We start from the raw sequence: 13,522 nt of genomic DNA on the forward strand, positions 1-13,522 counted from the left end.
AGGTGAGCAAGAGAACTGTGTGGATGATTTTCCAAATACATAGATGCTAAAGATAGGAAATCATTTTCTAACCAGCCATTGGCTTTCTATAAATGGAAAACATAAAATTTAAATGCTTCCCTCCAGAACACCACAGACCCACAGTCCTCTCAGTGATAAGTAAACAGCTCACCAAGTCTACATATAAGCCCTTTCCAGGAGCTAATGAGCTGCATGGCTTTGCAAGAACATCTTGGATGAACAATTTATTAGGCTTTATTTCTTGTTAAATTATATTCCTTGACACAGTTGAGGTTCTTGAGAGACAAAGAATCAGAAGTTTCATGATAAGGGTCTTCTGAGAGCACTGACACAGGGGCGTACTTTAAACATTTGTTAGATATCAACAGTAGCACCACGCATCATCTGACGGTTGTCATTGCCTAGAGAAAGTAATGATTACAAAGGACAGGAAGGCACTTATGAGCAAAACAGAGTAAACTTCAACTCCAGTTCCATCATCTACAAGCTGTGGAAGATTTTGGGTAAGTCAACCAGAGTGATGGAGTCTTGGTTTTGAATTCTCCATCTGAAACTGAAGTTCCAGACTTTTTGATACAGTGAAGTCAACCAAGCTCGGCATCTGATTCGTTTCACTCTCAATGACCTAGGAGTGGCCATGTGGCCCCCACTAGACCAGTTAGTGTCTCTTGGATAAAGGAAGTGTGAGGCAGAGGGTTTCCAGAACTCATGTTCCCAACTATATAGCAAAAAATACTATTAAAGCATGAAGTTGACACGCAGAAAAAGTGTAGGGAGAGTAGGGGCCAGGAAGAGACTGAGGCCTGACACAGTTATCTTACTTATTCTAGAAAATGGGTATTCAGGATTATCATAGCTACTCCATGGTTTGAATATTGCCCCAATTTCCTCTCTTGGCCTTAACTAGTTCACACTGGTTTTGGTCATCTGCAATTAAAACTGTCAGGACTATTACATTTCATATTCCCATCTTTGGTTTTCTGATCTAGAAAACTGAGAATATAAATATATAATGGTTGAATTTATAGTAAAGCTGACCTTCATTATGCCAAGTATTAACTCTTGCCATTTCCTTTCTATGTAGAGATTTCCAGTGTCCACTCATTAATTCTCCAAACTGGAACAATTTATGTGGCTTATGACTTTACAGTCCAGGCAATACCTGCTTGCAAGTTCTGCTGAAGGCTAAGGGAGGCCTCATGGCTTTTTTCCAGGCAGTTCTAATTTCAAACCTCTGCTTATCTGCTGCACCACACTTATCTCCACGACAAGGTTGATCCTGTCCCTGCACTATTAAACTAGGATTTTCCATCACAGTTTCCCCCAAGTTTTACTTCCTGATATAACTAGAAGGTTATTTTACTTAGGGTAATCTTGAGTCTCCTTCACTGAGACACAATTAGTTAAATACATACTGAATTTAGCTCTTTAAGAGTATAACCTCTGGAACCATATGTGTGGTCACAGAATTCAACTGATCTTTAGCCTTTTCTAAGAAAAACATCTCAAATTGAATCCAAACTACAAGAAACTAATTGTAACTGCAATTCACATAGCACTCTGTTTCTAACCTATGTTCATATATTGTATTTCCTCTTCATCAGAACACTGTGAAGCAGGCATCTCACTTTCCACAGTTATTGAACAAAGAAACCAAGTCACAGAGAATTTATATGGATTATTTTGCTACATATATATTTTAAGGTCTTGAGCTAATAACATATGGAACTCAAATTTGAACTCTAGAGGTAAGACAACACATATACCATTCTAAACATTGTTAAAACAGACATACTCTAGATATACTCTGCATCTTCCATCCACATTCTTCCTGTCATCTCTATTAGAAGAGCATAAATTCCCAAAGTTAGGTCTTTGCAGGAACTGTATCACCAAAAACACCAGTAAGAGAGTTTCAAATTATTTTGTGTGATACTCAACCTTAGAGGAAAAAAATAACCATCCTTCTTACACCTTTATCAGCTATTGTGTGTACTTCCATTCCAAGAAAAACAAAAGCACATTCATGTGGGATGCAGATATTTCTATCTTCATTCTAGGAAATAATTTGGAAAGGAGATTTACTTATTAAAATGTGGACAGGAAAGTCCTTTAGAAAGAGTAGCTTATCAAAACAGAAGACAAATTAAAATGATGGAGATGACAAAACTGCCAAGGTGACATGGTTAAATCTATTTATGGTCTGAAAAACAACATCTCCATGATTATCATGTCTACAAAGAATGCTCTTTGTCTTCAGAAATCAGCTTTGTGAAGACCTGGGTTTTATTTATTTTTCTGAGGAGGAACCATAAAGAAATGCCCAATGTTTCATTTATTTTAAAGACTAGAACTTGACCTTGTTATCTTTGGTTTATCTCATTATGGGATGTCAGACACATATTTATTTATGATGGCAGAAAGACAAAGTTTTGGATTTACGTCTACTCTTCCCATGATGTATACAACTACAGTAGAACTAGACAATACTTAGGCCATCTGGGTAGCCTAAAGGATAATAAATTTTGACAGAATCCATCAATTTCATTGTTGATGAAATGATCATTACCTGATGTGGGATTTCCCTCTGTATGCTGTTAATAGGTTTTCTTGTCATTGGTTAATAACAAAACTGCTTTCGGTCAATGGCTTAACAGAGTAAATCCAGGTGGAAAATCCAAGCAGCGATGTGCAGAGAGAGTAGGCAGAGTCAGTGAAATGCTGTGTAGCCACTGAAGGAGACAGATGCCTAGAAACCTTACCAGTAAACCACGAGCCTCATGGTAAAATACAGAATATTTGAAATGGGTCAATTTAAGATATAAGAGCTAGCTAGCAATACACCTAAGTGATTGGCCAAACAGTGTCTTAATTAATATAGTTTCTGAGTGATTATTTTGGGTCTGAACATCCGGGAACAAACAAGCAGCCTCTGACAATTACTATTGTCATTTCATGGAAGGAAATGTTAAGTGCAAGACATTTCAATAAGTGGGAACACTTGCTTTTTTTCTCAACTGTAAGATGACAACACAGTCCTCCTGAAAGAATGGAAGACAGAACCTCAATTGAGGAATTGCCTCAATCAAACTGTAGGCAGTCTGTGCAGTATTTTCTTGATTAATTTGATGTGAGAGGACCCAATCCACCCTGGACAGTGCCACTATGGGCAGGAGATCCTAGGTTGTGTGAGAGAACAAGCTGAGCAAGCCATGGGGAACAACACAGTAAGCAGCATTCTCCCACGTTCTCTGCTTCAGTTACCATCTTCAGGTTCCTACCCTGAGTTTTCCCCTGACTTTGTTTCTTGATAGACTATAAGATGAAACAAACCCATTCTTGTCCCCCTTGCTTTTGATAACAGTGGTTATCACAACAACTGAAAGCAAGTAGGACAATTAGGATAAACAACAAGAATAAACAAAGAAGAAGCTACATGTTAGAGGAATGTGTAACTGAGAACCTCATAAATATTGATGAGACTCTAAGTGATCTAGTTATTATGGAGACCAGTATGATGGGTTCTCCAAAAATTAAACATAGAATTATCATTTGATACAGATATTCAGATTCTTAGTATATAATCACAAGATTTTTAATCATGGTCTTAACAAAATATTTATTGAATACTGGTACTCATAGTAGTATTACTCATTATAATGAAAATGTAGAAATAAGCCAAGCACCCATCAATTGATGAACAGATATACAAAGTGCTGTATAGAATTTTACAGATATACAAAGTGCTGTATGGAATTAAAATAAAACATGATTCAACCTTAAAAGGAAAATGCTGACAAACATCGCCCACAGGATCAGCCTGAAAATATGATGTTAAGTGAAATAAGGCAGACACAAAAGGACAGATATTATAGATTCCACTATTAATTTTTATTTTTTGAGAATATCATACATGGGTACTGTGTTTATATCATTTCTATTTCTTCATTTCACCTTTCCAGTACTCATACTGCATGTATGTATAAATACAACCTGCTGAGTCCACTTAGTGTTGCTTGTATGTGCATATGGTTAGGGTTGACTGCTTGGGATTGGGCAACCTATCAGAAGGTTTGTCCCTGGAGAATATCTAATCTCCTTTCAATGACAATTAATTCCCTATAGCTCTTTATTCAGGGGTGAGGGTCAACCCCATCCTTAGAGGCATGTCACCTGGTTCTTACTTAGACTATCATAGTGTTGAGATTTAATAGGTACAGATAGTTAGCTAAATCACAACCTCAAAGCAAAATTCCTGGTCCTCTGGCTCTAAAAATCTTTCTGCATCCTCTTCTGTGATGTTCTCTGACCCTTGGGTGTCAGGATTGTGTATTGAATGTATCTATCAGTTGGTGCTGAGACTCACAGTTCTCTATATGCTATGGATTTTTGCAATGGCCTCTGTTGCAAAAAGAAACTTCTTTGATTTGAGGAGAACTGCAACTATCTTTAGGTATGAGGGTAAGTATTTAAAATGCAATTAGAAATTATGCTGATTTTAGGGAAGAGGTAAAAGTAGGTTCTTATCTAGGGTCCATGGCCTCTTTTTATAATGCGTTACATCATATTTTTCTTTCTATTTCAATTTATTTACTTAAAATCAAGACTAATGTTTGTACTTTCATTATGTTTATTCCTGTCTGGCCTCTACATAATCAGTCTTTTCATTTTATTTTATTTTTTGATTGTTTTTGAAAGTACATTTACATTTATTAATTTTGTTACTTGGTTAATATTAGCACAAATATATTTTAATAGCCTAAGGTATCTGAATTGGATTTGTGTGAATATCCAATGAATTATTTTGAGATGAGCAAGCTGGAACTACATAGTAGAACTACTTAGTTCTACTCCAAATTATAGGAGTCACTTCTTAAATTTCTTGCCAAATCCCAAAACTCTCTTGTGGTAAAATATCTAATTAGTGTTAGGTTCCTTGGCCTGTCCTAGTTTGCATCATTCAGCTATTTCTTCTTTACTACTTTCTCTTTTCAGCAAAGGAATAGTTCACAACTATTTGCTTCTGGCTAACTTCAAACTCTTGACTCTTGACTCCTATTTCCATTAAATGTACAGATCAATCTGCTCTGTTCACCATGCTACAGACTTATGCATGCTCTCAAATAAACAAGGAAAATCAAGACAGCTTTAGAAGTAAACCCAGTTCTTACTCTCTTAGTAGTTGGTTGGCATCAGTTAACCTTTATATATAGGTCATTTGTGTCTCAAATCTTAAAATATGTGGAGGTCACATGAGCTGTGTATTAAAAGAAATCAATGAATGAGTTACTGACCAGCAGTGGTGTGAGCTTTCTTTTTACAACAACTCTAATACCATGGGAAGGAAGTAACTCATGGGGCACCTCTGGTTCTGCAACAAAATCTACGTCAATGGAACCATATTCTCCAAACATGTACTTATTCTTTGAAACATGACTAAATATGTCTTTCTAGCATGAAACTATTTGTTTACTTTGGGATAAACAATTTTTCTGCCTCCAAGTTTTACCTCAGAATTTATTTCAAAAATTATTTAATCATGATAATACATCTCCACCCCTTTTATTGGAAATAGATTCTTTTCTCATACAATGTCTCCTGATATTCAAAGAAAAATACAATTTCCCCTTGCTCTCTCTACTCCTTCCACTTCCTCCCCAGCTCCCTTTTCTTTTGGATCGATTCCCTTTCTGTCTCTTATTAGAAAAGAACAACAAAGCAAAACAAAATAAAATATAATAAGATAAAACAAGAACTATCAAAGTTGGATACGGCAAACAAACAGAAGGTTGGCTCACTTATTTATACTATCATATCATCTGCAAATAAAGATACTTTGACTTCTTCTTGTCCTATTTATATTCCCTTCATATCCCTCAGTTGTTTTTTTTTCTCTAGCCAAGCCTTCGACTCTTAGCTAAGACTTCATTGAATAGATAATGAAAGAGTAGACAGACTTGTCGTGCATTTCCCTCCATTTAAGTTGATGTTGACCATGGGTTTACTATAAACTGCCTTCATTCTGCTAAGGTTTGTTCCTTGAATCCCCAATCTCTTCAGGACTTTTACCACGAAAGGGTTTTGGATTTTGTCAAAGGCCTTTTTGGCATCTAATGAGGTGATCATGTGATATTTCCTTTTCGGTTTGTTTATTCAGTTTCCAGCAACCTCTCCTGTCACCAGCCTCAGCAAGTCTGTACTAGACTGTCTACTGCCTGTTCTCACATCATTCCCCTAGCCTGAAGGTCTTGCACAGGGTGAAAAATGCTATTGCCTATAGGATCAGGGTTTATAATATAATTTGTACTTCTGTCCTCCCTTGCTCCATGTCAGTCAACTTACATGGTACCAGGGACAGAATGGATTGAAGCAGGGAAATTAATACACGGGAGGAGCACTCAGACCTGCCTCCACTGACCTGCGGACAGCTGGTGTGTGCTGGGAAGGGTATTCTAGGTGACAGAGCTCCCTGTAGAAATTACCCATACAGAGGCAGACAAACTCTGTCTGGCCCCAAGATCCTGCCTGGTGCAGGTGGGGGGACAACAGTGGGACTGCAGAGAATGGCCGTCACTGGGACATCATGGCCTTGTCCACTATAGTGACTCTCTGCCCTAGTCCCCTGGCCATCTGGAATGCTTCACTTCACCTCAACAACTCTGTGAGTCACTTAAAACTTCGAGTGGCTAAAAGGAGCTCCCACCTGAGACTCTTGGAGCAAGCTAGCTCTGAATAAATAGAGGAAGACAGGGACTGGTACAGTAGGAGTGGGGACTGAGCAGAGGAACCCAAATTCTATCACCTTATGACTGAAGAGAGAAGCAGATTCTCACACCACCCTAGAGCTCCTTTTCACTCCCAAGCCATGGTTTTCCCTGTTGGTCCCCTCTGTCTCCCTCTCCTTCCCACCCTCTTCTATCATTTTTCAAAATCTCTTCTCCCACCATGAAATCAATTTATTTCATAATTTTCATCAAGTAGAATTTAGAGGGTCCCACACTCCCCTCTTCTTCTATTTCCTTGCCATCTCAATGTCCCTTTTCTCTTTTGGTCTTCATGTAAATATTTATATGGGCAGAAGTAAGAAAAATAAATTGATTTCCCTATTCTCTCAATTCCCTATCTTGTCTTTCCAAACCCTAAAAAAATAAAACTTGGGACTCACTTTCCCTTCCCCAGAACACTGCATGTTGTTTCTTTCAGGTTTGTGCCCAATAACAGACATAGTATTCGATTGCGATGTCTGCTGAGTATACTCATTGTACATTTTATTTAATTTATTGTTTCATTTGTTCAGGAAGTTACTTAGGGAAGAGTGTGTGTTGAACATTCCTGCAGCTTTGAGATGAAGCATTTAATCATGACGAATGATCTTATTGATGTATTCTTGGATTCTATTTGCAGGATCTATTGAATACTTCTGCATCTATATTCACGATGGAAAATGGTCTGTATTTTTCTTTCTTTGTTGAGTCTTTATGTGACTTGGATGTCAGAGTAACTGTAGCTTCATAAAATGAATTGGGCAATGTTCCTTCTGTTTCTATTTTGTGAATTAATTTGAGGAGTATTATTAGCATTAATACTCCTATGAAAATCCCACAGAATTACATGCTAAAATCGTCTGGTGTATGGCCACCCTCAACCCGCAAGGACGAAGCGCGACACACGGGAGCTCTTCTCACTGCAGTTTATTCCAGGACTTTATTCACTTTCTCTCTCTCCCTCTCTTTTCCCCTCTCTCTTTCTCTCTCTTCCCCTCTCTCCTAGGGCAAACCTCTCCCAGCCCTTAAGTAGGCATGGGCTGCCAATCCCAAACTGCCAGGTGGGCACTGCCCACAGGTTCACGCATATGCAAGCAGCTGATGATCATTGTGTGAAAATAGCATGTCAGGTCTTAGGCATAATTAGGAACTGGATTATCAGATGTGGCTTCACGTGGCTCGCTACAATCTGGCCCTTGACTTTTTTGGGGTGTGGGTGAGAGACTTTTAATGACTATCTTGTCTTCACCAGGAGTTATAGATATATTCAGATTGCCCATTTGATCTTGATTTAAGCTATATAGAAAATTCTCCATTGCTTTTATGTTTTTCAATTTGTTATAATACAAGTTTCTAGGTGATTTCCTTGTGATTCATTGGATTTCCTTGGTATCTGTTGTCATTCCCTTTTTATTTCTGAGTTCATTAATTTAGATTCTTTCTTTGCCTTCGAGTTAATTTGTATAAGAGTCTGTCAACACTTTTGATTTTTTCAAAGTAAATTTTAGTTTCTTTAATACTTTGTAAATTTTTTTGTTTCTAATGTATTGATTTCAGCCCTGAGTTTCCTTATTTATTGCTGTAAATTCCTTTTGGATGTGATTCCCTCTTTTTGTTATAGAACTTTCTGATTGTAGGGATACACAGATGTGAGCCTCTTCCACCTTGTCAGAGAGTTTGAGCTTGTTTTTGCTATTTCAAGTTGCTGACAACAGATGTGGCTACACACAAGAAATTCTGACTTAGTGTGTGGTTAATTAGTATTTTGGGTATAGAAATAAGCATGCTCCACCCCCAAAAAAATCAGACAATTCAAGCCCCTACCTGTTCCTTCATTTTATTGTTTTTTTTTCAGCTACATAGTACCTGTGTTTCTTTTTTTTTTTATTGAGAAAAGGAAAAACACAAGTTTCTGCCTCCTCCCAGCCTCCCATCCTCCTCCTTCCACCCTTCTCCCCCTCCTACCACGCTTCTCCCCCTCCCTCTATTTCTTCCCCCCTCCCTCTCCAGTCCAAAGAGCAGTCAGGGTTCCCTGCCCTGTGGAAAGTCCCAGGTCCTCCCCCACTCCGTCCATATCTAGGAAGGGAAACATCCAAACTGGCTAGGCTCGCACAAAGCCAGCACATTAAGTAGGATCAAAACCCCGTGCCATTGTCCTTGGCTTCACACTAGCCCTCATTGTTCGCCATGTTCAGAGAGTCCGGTTTTATCCCATGCTTTTTCAGTCACAGTCCAGCTGCCCTTGGTGAGCTCCCAATAGATCAGCTCCACTGACTCAGTGGGTGGGTGCACCCCTCTAGGTCCCGACTTCTTTGCTCATGTTCTCCCTCCTTCTGCTCCTCATTGGGACCTTGGGAGCTCAGTCCAGTGCTCCAGTGTGGGTCTCTGTCTCTATCTCCATCCATCACCAGATGAAGGTTCTATGGTGATATGCAAGATATTCATCAGTAATGCTAGAGGATAGGGTCATTTCAGGTTCCCTATCCTCAGCTGCCCAAGGAACTAACTGGGGACATCGCCTTGGGTTCCTGGGAGCCACTCTAGATTCAAGTCTCTTGCCAACCCTAAGGTGGCTCCCTTAACTAAGAATTGTGCTTCCGTGCTCCCCTATCCAACCTTCCTTTAACCCAATCATCCTTTTTCCCCAAGTTCCCCCCATCCTCCCCTTCTCACTTTTCTTTCCCCATCTCCCCTTACCCCTCTCCCACCCCACCCCCAAGATCCCAATTTTCTCCCCGGCTATTTTGTCTACTTCCCATAGCCAAGAGGATAACTATATGTTTTTCCTTGGGTTCACCTTCTTACTTAGCTTCTTTAGGTTCACCAATTGTAGACTCCGTGACCCTTATTTATGGCTAGAAACCAATTATCAGTAAGTACATCCCATGTTCATCTTTTTGGGTCTGAGTTATCTCACTCAGTATAGTGTTTTCTATTTCCATCCATTTGCATGCAAAATTCGAGAAGTCATTGTTTTTTACCGCAGAGTAGTACACTAATGTGTATATATTCTACACTTTCTTCATCCATTCTTCCATTGAAGAACATCTAGGCTGTTTCCAGGTTCTGGCTATTACAAATAATACTGCTATGAATATAGTTGAACAAATGCTCTTTTCATATGATAGGGCATCTCTTGGGTATATTCCCAAGAGTGGTATTGCTGGGTCCAGGGGTAGGTTGATCCCGAATTTCCTGAGAAACCGCCACACTAATTTCCAAAGTGGTTGCACACGATTGCATTCCCACCAGCAATGGATGAGGGTGGTCTTCCTCCACAACCTCTCCAGCAAAGGCTATCATTGGAGTTTTTTATTTTAGCCATTCTGACAGGTGTAAGATGATATCTCAAAGTTGTTTCCATATAAAGTTGATTATTGTCCTCTCCAGATCTGTGAAGAATTTTGATGGGATCTTGATGGGGATTGCATTGAATCTATAAATTGCCTTTGGTAGAACTGCCATTTTTACTATGTTGATCTTCCCAATCCAAGAGCAAGGGAGGTCCTTCCATTTTCTGGTATCCTCCTCAATTTCTTTCTACAATGTCTTAAAGTTCTTGTCAAATAGATCTTTCACTTCCTTGGTTAGAGTTACCCCAAGATATTTTATGCTGTTTGTGGCTATCGTGAAAGGTGAAGCTTCTCTGATTTCCCTCTCTGCTTCCATATCCTTTGTGTATAAGAGAGCGACTGATTTTTTGGAGTTGATCTTGTATCCTGCCACATTACTAAAGGTGTTTATCAGCTGTAGGAGTTCTTTGGTGGAGTTTTTGGGGTCGCTTATGTACACTATCATATCATCTGAAATAATGAAAGTTTCACTTCTTCCTTTCCAATTCGAATCCCCTTGATCCCCTTATGATGTCTTATTGCTATTGCTAGAACTTCAAGCACTATATTGAAGAGGTATGGAGAGAGTGGACAGCCTTGTCGTGTTCCTGATTTTAGTGGGATGGCTTTGAGTTTCTCTCTGTTTAATTTGATGTTAGTTTTCGGCTTGCTGTAAATAGCTTTTATTATATTTAGGTATGACCCTTGTATCCCTAATCTCTCCAAGACTTTTATCATAAAGGTATGTTGAATTTTGTCAAATGCTTTTTCAGCATCTAATGAAATGATCATATGTTTTGTTTTCTTTCAGTTTATTTATATGATGGATTACATTGATAGATTTTCGTATGTTGAACCAGCCCTGCATCTCTGGGATGAAGCCTACTTGATCATAATGGATAATTTTTCTAATGTGTTCTTGGGTTCGGTTTACCAGTATTTTGTTGAGGATTTTTGCATCGATGTTCATGAGTGAGATTGGCCTATAATTCTCTTTCTTGGTTGAGTATTTTGCGGTTTTGGTATCAGAGTAATTGTAGTTTCATAAAAGGAATTTGGCAATGCCTCTTCTGTTTCTATATTGTGAAATACATTAAGGAGTATAGATATTAGTTCTTCTTGGAAGTTCTGGTAGAATTCTGCATTGAAACCATCTGGTCCTGGGATTTTTATGGTAGGGAGGTTTTTGATAACCTCTTCTAATTCTTCACTTCTAACAGGTCTATTTAGATTGTTCACCTGGTCCTGGTTTAACTTTGGTATATGGTATTTATCTAAAAAGTGTCCATTTCCTTTACATTTTCCAGTTTTGTGGCATACAGACTTTTGTAGGAAGATCTAATGATTCTCTGAATTTCCTCTGTGTCTGTGGTTATGTTCCCCTTTTCATTTCTGATCTTATTAATTTGCAAAATCTCTCTATGCCATTTGATTAGTTTGGATAGGGGTTTATCAATCTTGTTGATTTTCTCCAGGAACCAGCTTTTTGTTTCATTGATTCTTTGGATTGTTTTCTGTGTTTCTATTTTATTGATTTCAGCCCTCAGTTTGATTATTTCCAGTCTTCTACTCCTCCTAGGTGAGTCTGCTTTTTTTTTTCTAGAGCTTTCAGGTGGGCTTTTAAGTCTCCTATGTGAGCTTTCTCAGTTTTCCTTAAGTGGGCATTTAGTGCTATGAACTTTCCTCTTAGGACTGCTTTCACAGTGTCTCATAAATTTGAGTAAGTTGTTTCTTTATTTTCATTGAATTCAAGGAAGTCTTTAATTTCTTTCTTTATTTCTTCCTTAATCCAGGTACGTTTCAGCAGTTGACTGTTCAGTTTCCATGAATTTGTAGGCTTTCTGGGGGTAGCATTGTTGTTGAATTCTAACTTTAATCCATGGTGATCTGATTAGACACAGGTGGTTACTAATATTTTTTTGTAACTGTGGATGTTTGCTTTGTTACCGACTATGTGGTCGATTTTTGAGAAGGTTCCATGAGCTGCAGAGAAGAAGGTATATTCTTTCCTATTTAGGTGGAATGTTCTATAGATGTCTGTTAAGTCCATTTGATTCATTACCTCCATTAATTCTCTTATTTCTCTGTTAGGTTTCTGTCTGATTGACCTGTCCATTGGTGAGAGAGGAGTGTTGAAGTCTCCTACTATTAGTGTATGCGGTTTGATGGCTGCCTTGAGTTTTAGCAATGTTTCTTTTATGTACGTGGGTGCTTTTATATTAGGGGCATAGATGTTCAGGATTGAGACTTCATCCTGATGAACTAACTGTTCCTGTTATGAGTATAAAATGTCCCTCTCCATCTCTTCTGATTGATTTAAGTTTGAAGTTAACTTTGTTAGAGATTAGTATGGCCACACCTGCTTGTTTCTTAGGTCCATTTGCTTGATAAGCCTTTTCCCAGCCCTTTACTCTGAGTAGGTGCCTGTCTTTGTGGTTGATGTGTGTTTCTTGTAAACAGCAGAATGTTGGATCCTGTTTTCTTACCCAGTCTCTTAGCCTGTGCCTTTTTATAGGTGAGTTGAGTCCATTGACATTAAGTGATATTAATGACCAGTGATTGTTAACTCCGGTCACTTTTTTAGTCGTAGAGTTTGTGTGTTTCCCTTCTTTGAGTTGAGTTGGTGAAGGGTCTCTAGATGTCTGAGATATTGTGGTCATTGTTGGACTCCTTGGTTAGTGATTTTCCTTCTATTACTTTCTGTAAGGCTGGATTTGTGGCTACGTATTGTTTAAATTTGTTTTTATCCTGGAAAATTTTATTTTCTCCATTTATAGTGAACGAAAGCTTGGCTGGGTATAGTAGTCTGGGCTTGCATCCATGGTCTCTCAGTTTCTGCAGTACATCTATCCAGGACCTTCTTGCTTTCATGGTTTCCATGGAGAAGTCAGGTGTAAGTCTGATAGGTTTACTTTTATAAGTGACTTGGCCTTTTTCCTTTGCAGCTCTTAATATTCTTTCCTTATTCTGTATGCTTTGTGTTTTGATTATTATATGGCGAGGGGATGTTTTTTTTTTTTTATCCAGTGTATTCGTTGTTCTGTATGCTTCTTGAACCTTCATAGGTTTATCTTTCTTTAGGTTGGGAACGTTTTCTTCTATAATTTTATTAAGTATATTTTCTGGACCATTGAGCTCTACTTCTTCTCTTTCTTCTACTCCTATTATTCTTAGGTTTGGTCTTTTTATTGTTTCCCAGATTTCCTGAATGTTTTGTGATGAGAGTTTGTTGGACTTGCTGTTTTCTTTGATCATTTTGTTTATTTTCTCTATGGTATCTTCAGAATCTGAGATTCTTTCTTCTAACTCTTGTATTCTGTCGGTTATGCTTGTTTCTGTAGACTCTGTTTGTTTACTTAAATTTTCCATGTCCAGCCGGCCCTCTGTCTGTGTTTTCTTCTTTGC

The sequence above is a fragment of the Microtus oregoni genome, unplaced genomic scaffold (assembly GCF_018167655.1).
Source record: "Microtus oregoni isolate MIOR12 unplaced genomic scaffold, Mior012 000007F_ref0000211, whole genome shotgun sequence".
NCBI lineage: Eukaryota > Metazoa > Chordata > Mammalia > Rodentia > Cricetidae > Microtus > Microtus oregoni.